A 24056-nucleotide genomic window follows, 5' to 3' on the forward strand; every position below is an offset into this window, starting at 1 on the left:
ATGTACGAAGCAAAGGAGAGGGAAGTCAATCTGCGGATCGAGAGGGAAGAACTTGCCCTAGCCAAAGAGAGACTCGCCTTTGCTCGAGAGCAAGAGTTGAGTGGGACAATTCCCACTGGTGGCAGCATTCCCCCACGGGAACCCAGGAGTTTAGACACTAAGCACCTGAATAAGATAGTGCCCTCCTTTAAGCAAGGGGACGACATCCACAAATGGATTACTGCTTTGGAACGTGCCTGCACTGTACAGTGCATCCCCCAGAGTCAGTGGGCAGCTATCTTGTGGCTCTCCTTTGACGGTAAAGGTAGAGATAAGCTCCTCACTACTAGAGTCGAGGACGCTAACAATTACCAGATCCTGAAGAACACACTGATTGATGGGTTCGGCCTAACCACTGAGCAGTACAGGTTGCTGTTCAGGGATACCCAGAAAACTCAGTCTCAGGACTGGTCTGATTTCGTTGATTGTGCCACTAAGGCTTTGGAGGGCTGGTTGCTGGGCAGTAAGGTTACTGATTACACAGGATTGTATAATTTGATCATGCGAGAACAGATTTTAAACAATTGTCAGAACCAGTTGTTGCATCAGCACCTTGTCGACTCGGATCTGACCTCTCCCCAAGAATTGGGAAAGAAGGCAGACAGATGGGTCAGAACAAGGGTTAAGCAAAACCAGGGCCAGAACCAGGGTGGTCAGAAGAAAGCAGACCAGAAGGGTAAAGATTCGAAAGGGGAACAAACTGACCAGAAGTCTTCGACAGGTCCCCAACAACCCAAAGAGGGGGGGGGGGTCAGGCTTCCCAGAAAAAGAAGAATCAAGAAGGCCAATCGAAAAGGTGGTGCCAATACTGTAAAAGTAAAACTCACTGGTTTAGTGAGTGCACCAAGAAAGGAGGGCAGACTCCTGCTACTGCAGCCCCTAAGGCACCTGTGCCCCCTAGTACAGCCAGCAGTAGTAGTGCGCCTCCCAAGGGACTAGTTGGGTTAACCTTGGGTTCTGAGGGGTGTGACAGCTTAGCTGGTACACTCACTCAGGCTGTCCTTGTCTGTACAGGGGATGTGGATATATCCCCTGATGTCAGTCCCAATACTTTGGGCAAATACCGACAGACGCCTTTAATAAATGGAAGAATGGCTCAGGCCTATAGGGACACTTGTGCCAGCGTCACCACGGTGACGCCTAACTTTGTGGACCCTGGACAGATCATGCCAGGTACAGATTTCCTGGTGACCAATGCCAGCAACGTCACTACCAGTCATAGTATGGCGATTGTTGCTTTCTCCTGGGGAGGGGTAAATGGCCAGAAAAAGGTTGTTGTTAGTTCAGACCTCCCAGTGGATTGTTTGTTGGGCAATGATTTGGAGTCATCACAATGGTCAGAAGTGGAGCAACGGACTCACATGGAGATGTTAGGCTTGCCAGCACACGTGTTTGCTGTGACCGGGTCACAGGTCAGACGATGTCCCACTGAACAGGTGCTGGATCCTGGAACAACGGACCAGACACCACCCAAGAAGAAGAGCAGTCGGGTTAAGGCTTCGCCTTCCCCCTTGCCCCAGGTCAAGGATCAGGTCTCAGAGGAGGCTGACCTCCAGGAATTGCGGGAAACTGAACCTAAAGAACTCGACCTTGATCAAGTTGAGTTTCTGGGCTCAGGGGGACCCACACAAGAGGACCTGGGGAAGGACCAGTTAGACTGCCCTTCTCTTGAACCCCTCAGACAGCAGGCTGCTGCTGAGGCTGCTGGGAACGCCACAGGTACCCACAAGGTATACTGGGAAGATGGACTCCTGTACACTGAGGCAAGAGACCCCAAGCCTGGCATGACCAGGAGGCTGGTCGTCCCCTTGTCTCAGCGTGGTTTCCTCCTTACCTTGGCCCACGAGATTCCCTTAGCAGGACACTTAGGCCAGACGAAGACGTGGGACAGGCTTGTCTCACACTTTCACTGGCCTCACATGTACGAAGATACCAAGGAGTTTTGCCGCTCCTGTGTCACTTGCCAAGCCAGTGGTAAGTCAGGTGGCACGACAAAGGCCCCCCTTATACCAATGCCTGTGGTGGGGGTGCCCTTTGAACGGGTGGGGATCGACATTGTCGGTCCCATGGAACCACCAACAGCGTCAGGGCACAAGTTTATACTGGTGGTAGTGGATCATGCCATCAGGTATCCTGAAGCTATTCCCCTTAGGACCACTACAGCGCCTGTTGTGGCTAGAGCCCTAGTTGGAGTATTCTCCAGAGTGGGCTTCCCTAAGGAGGTCGTCTCCGACAGAGGTGCAAACTTTATGTCGAGCTACTTAACTGCTATGTGGAAGGAATGTGGTGTCAACTACAAGTTCACTACACCCTATCATCCACAATGCAATGGGCTTGTTGAGAGATTCAACAGGACCCTGAAAGGGATGATTCATGGACTACCTGAAAAGCTTCGGCGCAGATGGGACGTCCTGATCCCCTGCCTTTTATTCGCTTACAGAGAAGTCCCACAGAAGGGGGTTGGCTACAGCCCTTTTGAACTTTTGTACGGGCATCCTGTAAGAGGACCCCTGTGTTTGGTGAAGGAAGGATGGGAGAGACCTCTCAAAAAGCCTGCAACCAACATAGTGGACTATGTGCTTGGTCTCCGCTCGCAGATGGCTGAATACATGGAGAAGGCATCCGAAAACCTTAAGGCCAGCCAAGAACTCCAAAAAGCTTGGCATGACCAAAAGGCTGTCTTGACTGTTTACCAGCCCGGACAGAAGGTGTGGGTGTTGGAGCTAGTGGCCCCAGCAGCACTCAAGGACAAATGGTCCGGGCCCTACACCATCATGGAGAAGAAGGGAGAGGTCACCTACCTGGTAGACCTGGGAACTCCCCGGAGCCCCCACAGGGTGCTCCATGTCAACAGGCTCAAGGCATATGTCGACAGGAAGGACATGAGTTTGCTCATGGCCATAGATGAGGGACAGGAGGAGGAGAATGACCCTCTCCCCGACCTGCTCACTCAGAATCCTGACGATGGATCGGTAGATGGTGTTGTCTTTTGTGGCAGCCTCTCCGAACATCAACAGGAGGATTGTAAACAGGTTCTTCAATCCTTCCGGCATATGTTCTCTCTAACACCCAGTCAGACCAATTGGTGCACCCATGAGGTTGACACTGGTGACAGCTTGCCCGTCAAGAGTAAAATCTTCAGGCAGCCTGATCACGTTAGGGACTGCATCAAGAGTGAAGTGCAGAAAATGTTGGAGCTGGGAGTCATTGAACCCTCGGATAGCCCTTGGGCTAGTCCCGTAGTTCTAGTGCCGAAACCTCACACCCCGGGCGGTAAGAAAGAGATGAGGTTCTGCGTAGACTACAGGGGTCTCAATGCAGTCACTAAGACTGACGCCCACCCAATACCAAGGGCAGACGAGCTTATCGATAGATTGGCTTCGGCCAACTACTTAAGTACGTTTGACCTGACAGCTGGGTATTGGAAAATCAGGTTAGCTGAGGCCGCCAAGCCCAAGACCGCATTTTCTACCCCTGGTGGGCATTATCAGTTCGTGGTGATGCCCTTTGGTTTGAAAAATGCACCTGCCACCTTCCAACGGTTGGTGAATCACGTTCTCACCGGGCTGGATGACTTCTGTGCGGCGTATCTTGACGATATTGCTGTCTTTAGCTCCACCTGGGAGGATCACCTGGTCCACCTGCGGAAAGTGTTAGAGGCTCTGCAAGCAGCAGGTCTCACTATCAAGGCTACTAAGTGCCAGATAGGGCAGACACAGGTTGTATACTTGGGCCACCTCGTCGGTGGAGGCCAAGTTCAACCACTGGAGAGCAAGATACAGTCAATCAGGGACTGGGCTCCTCCAACCACCCAGACTCAGGTTCGAGCTTTCTTGGGCCTGACTGGTTACTACCGGAAGTTCGTCAGGAATTACGGATCGATTGTGACTCCGCTCAATGAACTGACGAGTAAGAAAATGCAGAAAAAGGTTCAGTGGACAGCGAGCTGTCAAAAAGCATTCGATGACCTAAAACAGGCCATGTGCACGGCACCTATCCGTAAGAGTCCAGACTACTCCAAACCATTCATTGTCCAAACAGATGCTTCTGAGTTGGGTGTGGGAGCTGTTCTATCTCAACTGAATTTTGATGGTAATGACCAGCCCATTGCTTTTATAAGCAGACGGCTGACCCCCAGAGAGAAAAATTGGTCAGCTACAGAGAGGGAGGCCTTCGCTGTGGTATGGGCCCTGAAGAAACTGAGGCCATACTTGTTTGGCACTCATTTCAAGATTCAGACCGACCATAAGCCCCTCCTATGGCTAAATCAGATGAAGGGTGAAAACCCCAAACTGCTTAGGTGGTCCATTTCCCTACAGGGGATGGACTTAACAGTGGAGCATAGACCTGGCACTGATCATGGCAATGCAGATGGGCTCTCCAGGTATTTCCACTTAGAACAAGAAGACTCACCTGGTCAAGGTTAGCTTATTGCCCCAACGTTTGGGGGGGGGGTCATGTAGGAGAGTAGGGTCTGCAATCCTATGATCACCCGACTTTTTTGCTTTTGTTTCACTGGTTTACGACTTTCTCGGGCTGTGGGCCTGCCAATCAGACCCACAGCCTAGCTGTTCTCTCGCTAAATTGATATGTGTACCTTAGGTGCATTACCCAATTGGAACTGGGCCACCCTGTCAGACCCTGTAACTCAGGGCATCGGTGTACCCAGGGCCTACCAGGGGCTGAAGCATGTATTATGCCACCCCTGGATGGCCATCTAAATCTGACACAACTGGCTGCACGACAGCTGGGGCCACGTGGCGTACTTGCCCGTTGTTGTAGGTGTAGTATCCCTATACCTAACCTTAAAATGGACTCCCGAGTTCCTCTCAGTCACTCCTATGGCAGGCCTTGACAATCCTGAAGGCAGAGTGCATGGAACCGTGTGAATTGGGCTCTGGCACGAGCCGAGCCCGGTTGCAGCTTGCGGAACCAAGACCCAATGGCTGTTCCATGATAACGCATATCATATCGGTAACTTCGGTATCGTGTTATCAAGACATGTCGAGTAAGGTGTCATACGAATCGGGATGCTGCCCCCTCACCAATACTGGCGACGAGGTTGGCATTCCGCCCTTCTAGAGGGACACGACATGTACGTAACTGTGAACCCCGGTTAAAGTTAACTGAAGCCTCAGCTCCACAAAATGGATGCTGCCACCACAGACACGAGTCTGACCTCCTGCTGCTGGGAGTCCTTCCAGCGAGGAGAGCTCGGACAAAGGGTTTCCTGTCAAGGGCGGTGTTCGCACCGTCCCAGACAGGGTTTGTGTATTCTGGGTAGGTAGGGCTTTGCAAGAAGGTGACTGCGGAGTGGCACCCCGGTGCTCACTACGCATCTGCCGGCTAGAACCAGTTCCAGGGGCGCGCAGCCCCTGACCTGAGGAAAGTCCAGCAGGGGGAGAGGGGTGTAACTACCCCCCTTCCTGGTCCCACCCTTAGGGCAGGACCTAGTCATGTACCCGCCCCTTTGTTTAGGATAAAGGCCGGAGCGGGGACCCTTCCAAATTAGATCATCTTTGAATCAAGAATACTTTCTACGAAAGGACTTCGAGACTCTTCTCAAGATTTCTCCCTTGTGGCTAAGGAGTAGTCACCCTGCATCCGCAGGCACCATCTAAGAACTCTGCGGTTTGCTGCAAGTCCTTCCTCAAGGATCCGACGGCACAGCTCGACGAGAACCGGCTTCCCTGGCACCTCTGACCTCTACCCACGTCGTCAGCTCAGCTGAGATCTGTGGGTGCGACGAGACCTCGAGGGACCGGCCATCATCAAAACCTGCACGCTTTCTTAACCAGCACGACCATCGAAGCAATTCTCTGGTGAGTGCTCTGGGGTCCGAGAAGCCCCGACCCTGAGAAGCTCCAGCACCAAAGTGCAGTCTCCCAGCATCTCCACGATCTGCGTGGGGCCCTTCTGCTCGCTGCTCAGCACGTTGTCTGGTCACTAGCCGCTGGCTTGTGCCCTTCTTTGACGACATCCGACAACCAACGCTGCTGGTCTGGTTGCTCCAGATCGGCCCTTGCTCCCTTTTTTCGAGGAGCACCCCGGACCCTCCTGGTCCACTCAAGACGCCATCTTAGGCCCACCACGTGGCCCTGAGATCTGCCAAGGCTTGTTGCCCCAATCCTGGGCCCAACGACGACGACAGCATCAACCTTCGTGGGACAGCTCGCACCTCCATCCTGGTCGCCGACAACGCCTCCTGGTCCGTGAGACTGCAGAGCCTAGCGTCGCCCACTCACCTAGTCGAGGTGACGGCCATCCGGTGCCTTCCTGGTACCCTCTGACTACAGGCTAGTAGTACGAACTTGGTCCCCTCTGCTTACAGGTATCAACGATCACTGATCCAGGCTTGGATCTCTACGAACTATTCATCACTGGTCGCCGGCCAGCAACTCCTTTTCTTCCGGCTCCTGGCTCGTCAGCGAAGACCCCCGACGCCTGTAAGACTTGTGCAGCCGCAGCCCTCGTGGCTAGGTAACTTCGGCATTTCGGTGCCTGCATAGCCTCCTTACTCAAGGGTCCCGAGTCCCTCGCTTCCGACTTGCCTTATCGGGTCCGCCCGAGACCACTAAACTTTCCGTGCCCTCGGGCACTTGTTTAAATTGTGCACTTGAAGTATTTTCTAAGAGCTTTGGTTCTGTGCTTAGTACCCTGTCCTCATAAAGAGTACAGGGCTGTTGTGATTCTAATAAATATACTGTTTATTTTCATAACACTTGTGTGGTGTCCTTTCACTTGGTATTCAAGGGGTATGTGATGGTATTACAGCTGGCTTAACGCACCCTCTACAGTTTAGCCCGAAGACTCCTCGTATCCACGCTACTAGGATAGCTGGTCTAAGGTTGACTTACAACCAATCACCATAAGGGTCGTTTGGAACGATACATAGTGGTCGCTAGAATAGCGAACGCTGCATATCGGGCCAACTTCTCACAATGCGCAGCCCGGAGGCCGCACCAAAGCGGGCCAGCAACCGCAATAAGGCGGGGAGCGAGTCTCTCGGGGAGGTCAAGTAAAACAGAGCGTCGTCTGCATAAAGGGAGATCACATTCACGGTATCATCCACCTTGATGCCCCACTGTTCCATTTCAGCCTGAATAGAAACCGCCAAGGGCTCTATCACCAGGGCGAATAGGAGCGTGCCGACCCAAGCCAAACCCTAGCCCGGGGTGCCCCGTAAAGCACTCGGATCCAATTGCAAAACACTGGTCCCAGCCCAACCATCTGGAGCACCTCCAAGAGATACCCCCAGCTGACAGTGTCAAAGACCTTATCTAAATCAATCGACACTAGGACCTGGGGATCCGCGCCATCACACATCTCATGAAGGATATGGTTCAGACGCCGCAGGTTCATGGCAGTGTTACGGCCAGGGATAAACCCGCACTGGTCCTGGTGGACCAATTGTGCCATGTGTGGGGCCAGGCGAGTGGCCAGGAGTCTGGTAAGGATTTTTACGTCTGTATTGATCAGAGTGATGGGCTGAAAGGCCGCTGGGCCGCAACTATCCCCTCCCGGTTTCAAGATCATGCAGACCTCCCCCTGATTCATGGTGTGCGGAAGAACGCCAGACCCCAGGGCCTCGTTGTAAACCTGCAGGAGGAGGGGGCCCAGGACATCTCCAAACGTATGATAGAATTCAGGCGGGAAACCGTCTCCGCCCGGCGCTTTAGCCCGTGGTAGGGCGGCCAACGCCACACTGACCTCCCGGAGTGTTAACGCCGCATCTAATTCCTTCGTCGCCTCCCCTGAGAGGGTCTGGAGAATCATTCCCTGGAGGTAAGGCCGATAGGAGGCCTCCGTGATCGAGGGGTCGGCCGTGTACACCATCTGAAGGTGAGATCGGAGGACCTCGAGAATATCAGACTCAGAGTGCACCAAGCCACAAGCAGGGGCCCGTAGGGAAACTATCCGCTCCGGTGCGAATACTCGCCGAAGAATCAAGGCCAGCAGTCGACCAGATTTGTCCCCCTTGCGGTGGAGACGCTGCCTGTATTGGCCTAAAGTGTACTTATCTAGACGGGTAAGAATGTCGTGAATGGACACCCGGGCCTCCTCCTCCGCGGCACGGTCCGAGGCGACGGGATCCGGCAGTGACTGACAGTGCCGAAGTCTATCCTCCGCATCTCGCAAGTCACAGAGCAATTGCTTCCGGACCCCATAGGTGAGGCCCATGCAGGCGCCGCGCACCACTGCATTTAGGGCCTCCCATTTGGTAGAGTAGGGCAGATCACCATCCCCCCAGTTCAAATCTATATAGGTAGTCAAGGCAGTCGCCACATGCTCTTTCCCCACCTGGTCCTGCAGAAGGTCCATTGGCATCCGCCAAGTACGGGGGCGCGTAGTCAGGTCAGCCCATTGCGCCAGGCACGTCACCGGAGCATGGTCCAACAGAAAACAGGCTTGGTGGGTAACCGTCAAGGAGAGAGACGCAGCAATATTGGCCGCAAGGACGCGGTCCAACCTACTATGAGTGGCATGCGTCGGGGTATAACAAGTGTATAGCCTCTGAGTGGGGTGGCTCGCACGCCACACATCCACAGCTCCCAAATTTTGCATCACCTCCCTGAGGCGCGCCGTCATGCGCGGTTTTGTGTCAAAACGAGGAGGGTGCCAATCTAGATCCGGATCTAACACGCAATTGAAATCCCCAAACCAGAGGAAGGGGGCGTCTAGGTCCGAGACAACGGGTTCCTGAAGATGGGAAAAAAAAACCAAGGTCATCGACATTCGGTGCCTAAGAATTTAAGAGCAGGAAGTCCCTGCCATCCAACTTGATCCGCAGCAGCAGGTACCTGCCTTCAATGTCCGCCTCAACATACTGAACGGCACAGGGAACCCCAAGCGCCACCCAGATTAGGACCCCCAGGCACAGGTAGAAAAGGAGGAATGGAACACCTGGCCTTGCCACTTTTTTGACAGCTTCTGAGCCCCCTCCTCGTTCAAGTGGGTCTTCTGGAGACACGCAACCGAGACTCCATATCGCCGGAGGAAGGAAAGGACCCTGTGTCTCTTAGCGCAAGTGCACTATCCGCGCACGTTCCAGGTTAGGAATTTAAAACCCATAGCTTGTGATTACGCCCATCCAGGCCACATGATACACACAATGTGGTCCGCCACCCCCTGGCCCGAACTGTATCCAGGCCAGGAGGCACATCCCACCTGACCAGACACTCAGAAACCTGAAGCAAAGTACACTTGATGCCAGCAACAACTTCCCCTCCCAACCCAACCCCCCGAACATCCCCAACCTCACAACCCCCCCAGAGCATCTACCCCCACCCCCACCAACGAGCAAGATGACAGCAACAACAAAACATGCTACCCTGCCTTCCCCCTGCCAGTGCCAGGACGTACACAGCCACCCCATTTGTCCCACACAACACTCACACACGCAACAACCCAACCAACACCACCCACCCCCCCCCTTTCCAGCTCCCCATGGGACACAGACTTACAGGACAGGTCCTAGGCTTGGCTACTAGAATCAGAATCAGGGCAGGGCCCTTCCCGTCCAAACATATACAGTCCCCACCTCGTAGGCCCCCTGCAGCGGGATGCAATTCCTGCGCTCCACCCAGCCATCCAAGAACAACATAGCACAGCTCACAGGCATCCCCAACAATCCAGAGCCCCAGCAGTAGCCCCCCCAAAGCGGAGCACAACATTCAATAAGTTCCGACAATACCTCATTCCGGAGCCGTCTCCGTCAGTAGCTCGGAAAGTCCAGTCTCCGGGATCACCGGGGCCGTAGAGTCTGTATCTGGGACGGTGTCCTGTAGGGTGTCCGGAACCAGAACTGTCCCAGGGGCGGACGCATAGAACTCCGGACCAACTTCCACCAATGAAGGTCCCAGAAGCAAAGCACCATCTTCTCCCACCGTGACACAGGGCCCCTCGGGGCCCTCCGAGCCAGACCGGCGCCTCCGTCGTCCGTGACGTCGTCTGAGGACTGGTCCCCCATGTCTCATGGGGCCCCCCAATTTTCTCCCGGGGGCAGGTCGTCACCCTTATCTCCAGCCACTCCCACACCTCCGCTGGGGATTCGAAGAAGTGTGACCGGCCCTGTGAGATCACCTTGAGCTTGGCCGGATACAATAGCATATATTGTAGCTTCATCTCCCAGAGTTTTTGCTTGACCCCCAGGTATGACTTCCACCGCTCCTGTACCTGCTGAGTGTAGTCCGGATAGATGGATACGCGACTGATTTCTATGGTGAGGGATTCCGCCTCCCTTGCCGCTTTCAAGATGCAGTCCCGGTCTTTGTAGTTTAGGATCTTTGCAATCAGTGCCCTCGGGGGCTCACCTGGGCAAGGAGGGGGGACCAGTGCCCTATGGGCCCGCTCGATGACAAAGACATTGGACAGGCCGTGCGGGCACAGCTGAGTCCGAATCCAGGTCTCCAGGAAGAGCTCAGCATTCCCCGCCTCCAATCGTTCCGGCACACCGAGGACTCTAATGTTGCTCCGACGCGCCCTACCTTCTGCGTCTTCCACTCTTCGCTCCAATGCATGTGTTGTGGCAGTGAGGTGAGAGACCGCCTTCCGTAGGTAGGCCACCACACCCTGTAGTTGGTTAATATTGCCCTCCGCATCCGAGACCTTATCCGCCACTTTTCGGAGGTCTGTCCGCAGAAGATTGTCATCAATCGATACAGTCTCTATCTGCCTCTCCAGCGCAGAATGGGAGCCCTGTATGCCTATCAATAGCTCCGCCCGGGAAGGCTCCGCCTGCCCATCCACACTCTCCTCCTGCCCGGTCTGTCACGTAATCCACTGCGATGGCTGCTGCTGGGTCGTATACTGCGTAATGGTGTTGGGCTGGGTGGACCGCGACATCTTAACCTTGTTTCGCATCGCCAGCGGGCAAAAGCCTCATCAACCAACCCAGCGGATCGCCAAGGACCTCACTCAGACTCTGCCGCCCAGGTGCGTGCCCCCAGTGCGCTCTGCAGATCACAAATGCCGTGCACCAGACCCCACTTCCAGGCAGCACCAGGTTGCTGCAATGTGGGGGCGCCCTGGAAGAGCCCGCAGTTCCACTGACACGCCCTCAGCCAGACCGTTCAGCTGCCACAAGGGGCACAGGGTTCGCTCTCCCCCACCAAGGCAGCAGCGTCAGCAGGGACAATTCGGAGCAACGGTTCAACACCTCTGTAGGCACCCAAGAGAAGAGGAGACAGGGGCCCGCAGGACGGCCGGCGGCAAAATCCAGCAACCCACACCTCCTCCACCGGGCAGGCGGCGGGGCCCGGGGCAGACAGGCCAACGCCGGAGGCAGGCCCCTCTCAGTGTCCACACAGCCGATACCAGGGGCGCAGGGCTCGCCCTCGCTCACCGAGGCAGCAGCGTCCGCAGAGGCAATCCGGAGTGGCCGTTCAACCTCACAGTAGTCCCCCCAGAGAAGAAAGGGGTCCCGCAGGATGGCCGTGGCAAAATCCAGGAGCACACACCTCCCTCGACGATCAGGTGGCGGGACCCGGGGCAATTAGGCCAGTGCAGGAGGCAGGCCCCTTGCGGCGGGCGGGGAGCCCCATTCACAGTCACTCGCCCCTATGCCCTCACTTACGCTCTCCAAGGTCACTAGGGCCCTCACTCCCAATGCGCCAATGATGGTGGGGCGCCGGGGATCGTCAGCACGGGGCAGCGGGCCTCTCCGTTACAAGCCCCTGCAGTGTGGTGAACGGCGCCTCGTCGCAGGCGCAAGATGGCGGCTCAGTGGGGGAGGGGCGCAAGACCGATCCCATATGCCCCGCGAGGCCCGTCACACCTCGGCTCAAGGCCAGTCTCCCAGGGCCCTAAAAGACAAGGAGGTTTCTCCAGGGGAGCGCCTACCCGTCCGGGGGGCTACCGCTCCGTGTCCGAAGCAGCGCTTGGGGGAGGGGCAGCCGCCGCGTCTCCCTTCTCCGGACCCGGGACAAAGCCGGGCAGCAGAAGCCGTCCACAGGGCCACCAACTTCTCACAACGCCTCCAAGGCGGAGCCCCAGATGGCAGTGGGCTCCGCCGTTCTTCAGGCGGCTCCGCAAGCTCTCGAACGCCCCAAGTCCGGGCCATCCTCGCTGTGAGAAGTTGGCCTGATATGCAGTGCTCACTATTCTAGTGATCACTATGCATCAGTCCAAATGACCCTTATGGTGATTGGTTGTAAGTCAACCTTAGACCAGCTATCCTAGTAGCGTGGATACGAGCAGTCTTCAGGCTAAACTCTAGAGGGCGTGTTAAGCCAGCTGTTATACCATCACATATACCCCTTGAACACCCAGTGAAAGGACACCACACAAGTGTTATGAAAATAAACAGTGTATTTATTTTAAGTCACAACAGCCCTGTACTCTTTATTAGGACAGGGTACTAAGCACACAACAAAACTCTTAGGAAAATACTTCAAGTGCACAATCTACACAAATGCCCGAGGGCACGGAAAGTTAGTGTTCTCGGGCGAACCCGATAAGGTAAGTCGGAAGCGACAGTGACTCTGGACCCTTAGATAATGAGGCTATGCTGGGGCACCGAAATGCCGAAGTTACCTAGCCCAGGGGCTGCGGCTGCATAAGTCTTTACAGGCGTCGGGAATCCTCGCTGACGAACCAGGAGCCGGAAGGAAGGGGTTGCTGGCCGGCGACCAGTGAAGTTAGTTCGTAGAGACCCAAGCCTGGATCAGAGATGGATGACACCTGAAAGCAGAGGGGACCAAGTTCGTAACTACTAGCCAGTAGTCAGAGGGTACCAGGAGGGCACCGGATGATCGTCACCTCGACTAGGTGAGTGGGCGACGCTAGGCTCTGCAGTCTCACGGACCAGGAGGCGTTGTCGGCGACCAGGATGGAGGTGCGAGCTGTCCCACGATGGTTGATGCTGTCGGCGTCGCTGGGCCGAGGATTGGGGCAACAAGCATTGGCAAGTTCAGGGCCACGTGGTGGGCCTAAAATGGCGTCTTCAGTGGACCAGGAGGGTCCGGGGTGCTCCTCTTTCAGAAGGGAGCAAAGGCCAGTCTGGAGCAACCAGACCAGCAGCGTTGTTGTCGGGCGTCGTCGAGAAGGCCGCAAGCCAGCGGGCTAGTAGCCAGACAACGTGATGAGCAGCAAAAAGCAGAAGGGCCCCACGCAGATCGTGGAGATGCTGGGAGGCTGAACTTCGGAGCTGGCGCTGCTCAGGGTCGGGGCTTCTTGGACCCCAAAGCACTCACCAGAGGATCCCTCGGCGGTCGTGCTGGTTTAGAAGTCGTGCAGGTTCTGATGATGGCCGGTCCCTCGAGATCTCGTCGCACCCACGGATCTCAGCTGAGCTGACGATGTGGGTAGAGGTCAGAGGTGCCAGGGAAGCCGGTTCTCGTCGAGCTGGGCAGTCGGATTCCTGAGGAAGGACGTGCAGCAAACCGCAGAGTTCTTAGATGGTGCCTGCGGATGCAGGGTGACTACTCCTTAGCCACAAGGGAGAAATCTTGAGAAGAGTCGAGAGTTCCTTTCGTAGAAAGTAGTTTCTTGATTCAAAGATGATCTAATTTGGAAGGGTCCCCGCTCCTGCCTTTATCCTAAAGAAAGGGGTGGGTACGCGACTAGGTCCTGCCCTAGGGGTGGGACCAGGAAGGGGGGTGGTTACACCCCTCTCCCATGCCGGACTTTCCCCAGGTCAGGGGCTGGTGTGCCCCTGGAACTGGTTCTAGCCGGCAGATGCGTAGTCAGCACCTGGGTGCCACTCCGCAGTCACCTTCCTGTAAAGCCCTGCCTACCCAGGATACACAAAACCCTGTCTGGGATGGTGCGAGCACCGCCCTGGACAGGAAACCCTTTGTCCAAGCTCTCCTCGCTGGAAGGACTCCCAGCAGCAGGAGGTCAGACTCGTGTCTGTGGTGGCAGCATCCATTTTGTGGAGCTGAGGCTTCAGTTAACTTTAACCGGGGTTCACAGTTACGTACATGTCGTGTCCCTCTAGAAGGGTGGAATGCTAACCCCGTCGCCAGCATTGGTGAGGGGTCAGTATCCCGATTCGTATGACACCTTACTCGACATGTTTTGATAACGCGGTACCGAAGTTAGCATTAAAGAGTATATGGTACGCGTTATCATGGAACAGCCATTGGGACTTGGTTCCGCAAGCTGCAACCGGGCTCGGCTCATGCCAGAGCGCCAATTCACGCGATTCCACGCACTCTGCCTTCATGATTGTCAAGGCCTGCCATAGGAGTGGCTGATAGGAATCCGTGTGTCCATTTTCGGGGTTAGATATAGGGATACTATATCTAAAGCAAAGGGTGATTACACCACCTCGCCCCAGCTGTCGTGCAGCCAGTTGTGTCAGATTTAGATGGCCATCCAGGGGTGGCATAATACATGCTCTAGCCCCTGGTAGGCCCTGGGTACACCTCTGCCCTGAGTTACAGGGTCTGATAAGGTGGCCCAGTACCAATTGGAAATGTACCTAAGGTACACGGAATCCATTTTAGAGAGAGAGCAGTAGGCCTGGGGTCCTGATTGGCAGGGTCCCAGGCCAACTAAGTCGGAAAACCAGCAAAACACCAGGCAAAAAGTTGGGGGTAACCATAGTCAGGTATCTACCTTCCTACACTCGCCACACAGCTCCAGCACAGGCTGCAGACTCCGGCCTCGCTTAGGTGGCGGTCCGGCCCTTGAAACCCCAGCACTGCCTCCGGGGAATTTCGCTGCTATCTGTCGGCAGTTGTCCGGTAAGGAGGGCCCCCACAGTGCGAGAGGAGCTTCCGGCCCCCGAATCACGCCAAAACAGCCCAGGCAGGATAACTGATACAGGATAATAGGGTCCGCAGGACGGGAGCTGGCGGAGCTCACGTCCTGTCGGCCATACTGCTTGACCACGCCCCCTGCTGCTTGGCCACGCCCCCTGCCCTGAGACTTAAGTGCCAAAGTGGTGTACTTGGTGCTCTATCATCAGTGTCCATTGTAAACTAGTCCTAGGACAATAGTGGTAAATGCACTTAATCCACAAGTTTGAGACTCCTGTGTGCCTGGATACCCCTGGGCCTGATACCTTTATTGTGTATGTCCTCAGGGATGAGATCTACCAGAGGAAAGAATCTATTAGCCATATCGCCAAGAATGGGCAGTACCATTGTCACTTTTGAGGTTGCTCATATGGAACTCATCCACCCAATCCCAATCAGGAGAAGCAGAAGCAGGCAAGAGGGTTCTTTAGCCTCAGCTAAGATGATGGATCCGGATAAGAATGACCAGTGAGTGATGTGGTGCGGACTCCATTGTATATTTCATTTCTTGGAGTGGCATCGCCACCTGCACTGTAACCTGAATCATAAATAGTTTCAGCAAGGGGCATTAGCTATAAGGCTGAAGCTAAAAAGGAGGAACTTGAAAAAGCCCTTAACTCCTATGAAAGGGAAAGACTAGAGAGGGAGGGCATTTCCTCAGAAGCAGACCCTGAAGAGGGTGAGGATGAGGCCCTAGCCCAAAATGAGGATGAAGGGAAAGAAGGTTAAGACCCCACCTCTACACATTTTCTCAGCCCCCCTTCGCCAATGGGAAATATCAGAAGTCACTCTAGTAGACCCAATGGTAAGGTGGTAGGAACGCTTGAGGAAAAGCTTGACCTACTCTCCCTGGAGAAGAGAAAGCCTGAACTTTTGGAGAGGAGACTAGCCCTTGAGAAAAGAGAGGTTAAGAGAGGTTAAAGGGCCAACGATGCTGGCAGCAACATTAATAAGGAAAAGGAGGAATCCTTTAACCCTCGAATCCACTAAAAGATTGCCCCCAAGTTTAGTGATGGCATTGATAAATTGTTTGCAGCCTTTGAGAGGGGCTGCAAAATGAGAAAGATAGGTCTCCAACACTGGGGTCCTCTATTTTGGGAGTTATTCTCAATAAAGGGCAAAGATAGACTGTGGATCCTTAAAACGGATGTGGATGTGTCCTATCAGCATATGAAGGAGACACTCATAGAAAGGTAGGGACACCCATAAAGGTCAAAACCAGAAGTGCATGGACTTTGTGGACTCTTCAGTCAAGGCACTGGAAGGCTGGATAAAAGGAAATGAGGTGGACACTTATGATGGACTGCATGATTTAATTATGAAAGAGCACCTTTTAACAAACTGTACTTCAGACACTTTACACCAGCACCTGGTCGCTTCAGAACTTTCTAGAGTGGGTACGGAAAAGAATACCCAAGAAAAACACAGGAGGTTGACCTCAGAAGTGGGGGGTTAAGCCCACGAAAAGGCAAGGAGGAAGGTGGTAAGCCCACCAGAGACTCCTCCAGGACCCCATAACCATAAAAAGGAGGAAAGCAGAACCCACCCCAACTCTGTCAAGCAGAGTAAGCGGGACCCAGGGCTGAAGCAACCCTTAGATTATAGGCTGTGCTTTAAGTGCCAAGAGGCAGGGCACTGCAGAGGGGATGTAGCCTGTCACAAAACTGCAATAAGGGCCTCATTACAATGTCAGTCAGAAACTAAAAAGCCTGACTCCTAGTCGGATTTGGTTCCGACCGACTCGCAGTCAGCAGATCCGCCCGACCAATTATGATGCTTCCGAACACAGGTTTGGAAGGACTCCCATTGACTTCTATGGAAACCTGTGTTCCAACCGACAACACAAGCTCCTATGGGGAAAATGGGTGTCTGCGGAAAACCTTGCACCCTGTCCGGGCATCCCATGTGGCCTGCCACATTGTGCAAGGTTTTACAGGGGGGGTCCTTTGGGTACGCTCTCGACCCCACACCGGAAGACTCTGGATGAAGAGGAGCCTGCTAGGGTCCCCCAAAATTAGTTTCTGAGAGCCTTTTCATGTCGGACAGACCGAGTCCGAAAGGCTGTTGGATTCTGAAATTGTAATCGGTCCGTCAGAAACGCTGTCCGTTGAGCTGTATGAATCGGCTCTTACTGGCCATGGGATACGATTTGGAATGACCGAATGGTTTCCCTTCCGACCGAGAGCATAGTAATTGGTCGTCGGAAATGTTTCCGAGCGAGTTGGGCGGATGGTTTATGACACGTGTAGGAGATTCCGACTGTCAGTGGGAGGCTTTTCGACTGACATCGTAATCAGGCCCAAAGTCTGATTACAGGAAGAGGTAAGGCCTTTTTTAGAGTGTTAAGGCACTTGCTTTAAGGATCCTGTAAAATAATTTAGACCCACATGAAGTTAGCTATGTTAACATGAAAGTCATGAGGTACTTTAGGGATAAACCTAGGCATTGGTGTGCAGGGCGACTTTGACTTAGTAAAAGTGGAGACAATATTCCTTTATTGTGAAAGCCTGGAGCGCTCCCACTCTCCTCACTGATGTAAGAAGCAAAAGGAGTGCAATCTTCCACAAGAGACACTTAAAGTCTGCACTGATTGTATTTGGGCTAAAAAGGAGGCAATAAAAAACTGGCTTGGTGTTATGGTCTGTTTCCAAAGCACAATGATGCCAAACTGGAGAGAGGCCTTTCATGAACTGATTGATAATCCTATAAGAGAAGAGGAGCAAACATCAAAAAACCCTGATATAGCTACTAGGTGTATCCTAACTGAGGAATGTTTCAGCCACTCCAAGGCCGGATAAATAGAACCTTAGGCTTCTTTTCTTGCATCATATGCAGAAACGGTTTTACTTGGCATTGTAGGTCTTGATTGTAGATTGGGCATGAGCCTGATCCAGTATTGCATGTGACTGGGCACCAGGTTGTGAGTTTTAAAGAAATAAAGTTGTGGCATATCAGCATGGCATGTGGGGGGATGGGGAGGAGATGAGCTTAAATAATATGAATCAAATTTGGCCTTTCCCAGAAAACTGGGTATGAGGAGAAACAATGGAAAGGAACAGCATAGGTCATTGACCCTTTTATTGAGAGACTGTGGCCCTCAAGCTCAGTTGCCAATACCAGCTTTCCAACCGACTCCTTGTCGGAATCAATTCCGACCGACTTGGGTTCGGCGAGTCCGACTGACCGATTACGATGTTTCTGAACACCGTTCGGTCAGACTACCATTAACTTCAATGGGAGCCTGTGCTCCGACCGACAACACAGCCTCTCATTGAAAAAAGGGGCGGTTGTGGAAACCCCCATGGTGCCTGCCCACTGTGCATAGTTGTAAAGAGGGGTCCCACGGGTACCTCCACGGGCCCCAACCGGAGTCCTCTGGGTCTAGGGGGGCCTGCTACAGGCCCCAAAAGTCAATTTCCGACACCCATTCTGTGTCAGACAGACTGATTCGGAAAGGCTGTCCAAATCAGACATCGTAATACATCTGTCAGAAACGCGGTCTGAAGAGCTGTACGATTCAGCTCCGACCAACTCAGTCTCCGAATGCCGGTCGGAACCGAGTCAGAAAGATCGAACGGTTACCTTCCAAAGTGATCGGTCGGTCAGAAATGTTTCTGAGTCGGTCGGAAACATAGGTTACGACACAGGTTAGGAAAATACAAATGCCGTAAGGAGCCTTTTGTGAGAAGTTGGCCTGATATATGATGCTCACTAGTTCTAGTGATCACCTTGTATCAGTCCAAACAACCCTTATGGTGATTGGTTGTAAGTCAACCTTATAGACCAGCTATCCTAATGGTAGCATGGACAAAGGAGTCTTAGGCTAAACTCTATTGGCATGTGAAGCCAGCTGTTTTACCACATATAACCCCTTGAATACCACGTGAAAGGACACCACACAGGTTGTTATGAAAATAAACAAGTATTTATTAACTAACATACACCTCTGAACTCTTTATGTCAGAGGGCTAAGCACATGACAAACTCTTAGGAAAAATACGTTTAAGTTGCACGATTTACAATGGTGCCCTAGGGGCACGACTAACCATATACTAAGTAAGTGGAATGTGAAAGTCAATCAAAGGAATAGAGCTGTCCAGAGGTTGTAGGATCGCTAGGACCACGCTATACTAACTTGAGGTAAGTACTAGGAGGCCCACGGAGCGCGTGTGCAGAGTGTGAACTCTCACGCGAGATGCGTACAAACGTCTATGGACAGTACAGTTTAAAGAAAAGGTGAGTACGGACGTCCCTGACTAGATAGGACTAGAACGACTGTGGAACTGGACACTAGGAGAGTCAAGCTACCCTTGAGCACCGAAATGCTCGTGTTACCTCACCCACAGGCTGCGGGTGCATAGGTGCCAAGTCGTGTCGGGTTCCGGCGTTGAAGTCTATGGAGCCTGGAGGAAAAGATGCTGCAGGCGGTCAGGAGGAAGATGTCCGGTGTGATCCAAGGGTGGATCAATGAAGAGAAGAACCTGAAAGCAGAGGGGACAATGTTCAAAGTCACTAGCCAGTGACTGGAGTGGAACCAGGAGTGGAACCAGAAGTCGTCGTCGCGATCAGGTGAAGGTGGACGCTTGTCTCTGCAGACACGTGGACCAAGTGGTGTCTTCGACGACCAGGATGGAGGCACGAGCTGTCCCACGCAGGCTCTCGCTGTCGGCGGTGTCGTCTCCGGATTCCGGTTCAACAGGCCTTGGCAAAGGCAACCCACGCGGTGAGTGGAAACTGCGTCTGGAGTGGACCAGGAGGGTCCGGGGTGCTCCTCTTTTGGAAGGGAGCAAGGACCAGTCTGGAGGAATCAGACCAGCAGCAAAGTTGTCGGAGTTCGTTGTGTAGGTCACAAGCCAGCCGGCAAGTGACCAGACAACGCGTCCAGCAGCAAACAGGCAGAAGGGCCCCACGCAGATCTCGTGGATGCTGGAGGTCTGATCTTCGATGCAGGAGCTGCTCGGGGTCAGGGCTTCTCAGTCCCCAAAGCACTTGGACGAGGATGCCTCTGAAGTCGTGCTGGAGCGAAGTGCTGCTTCTTTCAAGATGGCCGGTCCCACGTGTCTCGTCGCACCCACGGGTCTCAGCTGTGCTGCAGATGTGGGTAGAGGTCGGAGAGGTCTGGGAGTCCGGGTCTCGTCGGGCTCTGAAGTCTGGATCCGTGCAGGAAGACGACAAAGTGAAGCCGCTGTACGCTGATGGTGCCTGCTTGTGCAGGGTGGACACTCCTTGCCCACAAGGGAGATTTTTTTGAGTCTTCTGTGGAGCAGAACGTCGAAGTCCAGAGTTTCTTCTTGTAGAGTTGATCAGGACAATCTAATTTGGAATGGGACCAGCTCCTACCTTTATCCAGCTAAAGGGGGGCTGCACTATGACTAGGTCCCTCCCCTGGGTGGGACCAAGAAGGGGGGTGGTTACACCCCCTATCCTTTGTCCGGTATTGTGACAGCTCTGGGGCTGGAGTGCCCCAGAAACTGGTTCAGACCGGTGTATGCACAGGGACACCTTGTGTACCCCAGGCATGTCTCATTCCTTTCAGCCCTGTCCTACCTAATACACAAAATCCTGTCTGGGGTGGTGCTAGCACCTCCCAAGGCAGGAAACCCTTTGTCCGAGCCTCCCTCGCTGGAAGGACTCCCAGCAGCAGGAGGTCAGACTTGTGTCTGTGGTGGCAGCATCCATTTTGTGATGCTGAGGCTCGAGTTAACTTTAACAGGGGTTCACAGTCACATACATGTCGTGTCCCTCTAGAAGGGTGGAATGCTACCCCCATCGCCAGAATTGGCGAGAGGGTAGTATTCCAATTTGTATGACACCTTACTCGTCATGTTTTGATAATGCTATGCCAAAGTTAGCATTTGACCGCGAGGTTCATAATGCACTTAAGAGTATATGGTATAGCGTTATCATGGAACAGCTATTAGGACTTGGTTCCGCAAGCTGCTAACGGGCTCAGCTCATGCCAGAGCACCATCTCACATAATTCCAAGCACTCTGCCTTCAGGATTGATAAGGCCTGCCATAGGGAACTATATCTAAAGGAAAGGGTGATTACACCACCTTGCCCCAGCTGTCGTGCAGCCAGTTGTGTCTGTTTAGATGGCCAGCCAGGGGTGGCATAATACATGCTTCAGCCCCTGGTAGGCCCTGGGTACACCTATGCCCTGGATACCTAAGGTATGCTGTACAAGGACTGATAAGGTGGCCCAGTACCAATTGGTAAATGCACCTAAGGTACATGGTTGTTAATTTAGAGAGAGAACAGCTAGGCTGTGGGTCTGATTATCAGGCCCACAGCCAGGGAAAGTCGTAAACCAGTGAAGCAAAAATCAAAAATCGGGGGTGACCATAGGATTGCAGACCCTACTCTCCTACACCTTTCAGACCAACATCGTAATGAGGTCCATAGTTGTATTAAATAATGATTTTCAAATATATATATATAAAATTTTAAATATTAAAATAACCATATATAATACATACTAACATTAATTTATAAAAATACAATATATTTAACAAACATAACAAATAAACGTACTTTTAACAAAGTAAACACACAAACATATATATATATATATATATATATATATATATATATATATGATTACATACATATATTAACTAATATTTTAAATATAATTAAAAAAAATTAAATCAATATCACATATTCAAAAATATATGTGTACATATTCAAATTTACCCAAAACATAAATATTAAAACAGAAAACCAATTTAACCCTTTCGCTGCGGCGGCTATTCCGTCGCAGCGCTAACAGGGCGGGGCGGCCGCGCAGCGGCCGCATGCTGGTGACAGAACCGCTCCGTCACCAGCCGCGGTTGAGCTTTGCTCGTGACGGAGCGGTTCCGTCACGGACCGCCGGCTCAATAGAACGTGCCGCGCAGGCGCGGCGGCAGGGCCATGACTGAACAGCTCCGTCATCAGCACAGCCCAACCGCAGCTGATGACGGAGCAGTTCCGTCATCAGCATGCAACGTGTTGATTTCAAATAAAAAGTAAATCATTTTTTAAATTTAATTATAAATAATATAAAAACAAAAATGTCAATATTATTATTATAATGAATCAAACACATTATCTAAATTACAAAAACATAAAATCAATTATGAAATATTAAAATAAATACATATAGATTTCCCACTACATTAAATAAAAAACATTTTTATACTAAATAAATAGAAAATTATTTAAAATAGAACATTGGAAAAAAACGACAATGTACTTATGGGTGATATCAAAAAGGCTAAAGCAAGGTACAAGAAAGCCCAGCAACTGGCAAAGGAGTGGGACGAGAGCCGCTGGCAAGATTTGACCATAACAAAAAGATGCAGTGTCGACAAAACAACACTGTGCCCTTTGTGGCACTCCTTATGAGATCTCGTCTCTGGCTGCGGTCTAGTTGTAGTCCATTTTTACTATAAACTCAATGGCTATGTGTACTCATTGGTAAATGCAGTTTGGAATATACAAAATTACTATGATAGTCTTGAGTGTGGAAGTTTTTACTTTTGTAGATTAGGGCTACTTTACTTCCTGGTTGTTTATTTCTAAGGTTTATTGGTAATTATTTCCATATTATTGCTTTTTTATGTACTGTGGGACTCCCACTCCGATGACGGGGAATGATTCAGGCATGTGAATCTATGAAAGACACCCCAATACTGGAGAACACTATATACCTCCAAATCTCAACAAATACATTTATTTACAGTAAATAGAAAACCTTTCAAAAGTCAGACTGTTTCCTGGGCTCAATGCTCAATGAGCAGGAAAGAGCAAATTGGCCTATTTGCGCATAATGCAACAGTACAGCTTCTTGAGTCCATAAAGTATCACAAGCCTATTTGCAAAGATAAACTTACATGCAAATAAATCTATAGGTGTAAATTTATTCTTACACTTTGTAGTAAATTTACAACTTTTGCTTATTTATCATTTATATGTTTCAATTTACTACAAAGTGTATACCTGCGATTCCCCAGCACCTCAACTCTGGGGGTGGAGCCTACTTTACGAGTGTAAAGTTACTACTAATTAATTTTAACACACCTATGGGGCAGAGATTTCCTTTTGGTAAAGTATAGTGGAAAGTTTCAAAAAAATTGCTTGTTAAACGGTAAAAAAAATATAAAAAAAATATTTATATTAAAAAACTTAATGTAAATTAATTGTATAGAAGTATTTTAAATATAGAACAAAATTAAATCATAAGCACTATGGACTACATTTATTAATATTGTATTAATAATTCAAATAAATTACATATTCAAATATTAAATAGACTAAATTGAAATTGTTTCTAAAGTTTTATTTTCGAAAAACTACCCACCTAAAGTTCAATATCTATATTATTTAATGTTTTATAAGTTACCAAAATTATTGAAGTAAATATTTTTTTTCCCCAAAAGTTCAAATCAATGCACTTACTATTACTTGCTATGAGGTTCTAGTTTAAGTCCCTACCAGCATTACTGGCTATGGGAAGGTGTTACAGTACCAGTGATTGGTCAACTGTGGTGATGTTGGTCATTTCGTGCTGCAGTAACTATCGAAATGCAGTCTGTGAATAGCAATGGACTTACTTGTTTGTGGGCGGCATGTCTCTACCTATATCCCTCATTACGCCTCTCTTAACCACTTCCATTTTGTAGAAAGTATTCCCATTTTCACCCACTAACCCGCCGTCATTTACTACTAAAACGCAGGTCTACATGTGCGGAGATTTCTGCACAGAAAAGATAGGAGAGGTGGAGAACTCTGTATGTAGGTTAGTAAATAGCTTTTTATTTTAGTATATAAGTAGTACTACTAAGGATACTTTAAAATGCAGTTTCTGGAGATCACTGATCCAGGAGTAGTAGGAACATTGCTGAACCCATGGGAGCCCCACCCTGTCATCACACTTACTCTAAGGGATCGACGCCTCCAGATGTACCATGGTGTTCACTCTGTTGATCAGCAGAGGGAACACCACAGTATTACCAACAGCATTTATCAGGTTAGGCAATGTTCTTACTACTGGAGCAATGATCTCCGGAGTACCATAACGTAAGAAAGAATACATTACGTTTTTCAACATTTTTTCATTTCACATTAAGTTTTGGATCCATGGATTTTTGACCTTGTCTATACCATAGAGGACAGTAGGAACATTTAAGAGCAACCTACTATTTTGGGGGCATGATTGAGTAAACCAGAGACTTTAGGTCCTAACGAAGGCCGCTGACCTTTGGGCCATGTTAGATAATGGCCGAAAT

The 24056-nt window shown here is 51.3% G+C and overlaps 1 protein-coding gene across 1 annotated transcript in view; it reads right to left on the reverse strand.

Moving 5' to 3' along the window:
* Nucleotides 1-24056, reverse strand: part of SHCBP1L (SHC binding and spindle associated 1 like) — a 1462574-nt gene that overhangs the window by 963420 nt on the left and 475098 nt on the right. The window lies entirely within an intron of this gene.

The sequence above is a fragment of the Lissotriton vulgaris genome, chromosome 1_1, assembly GCF_964263255.1.
Source record: "Lissotriton vulgaris chromosome 1_1, aLisVul1.2, whole genome shotgun sequence".
Classification (NCBI taxonomy): Eukaryota; Metazoa; Chordata; class Amphibia; order Caudata; family Salamandridae; genus Lissotriton; species Lissotriton vulgaris.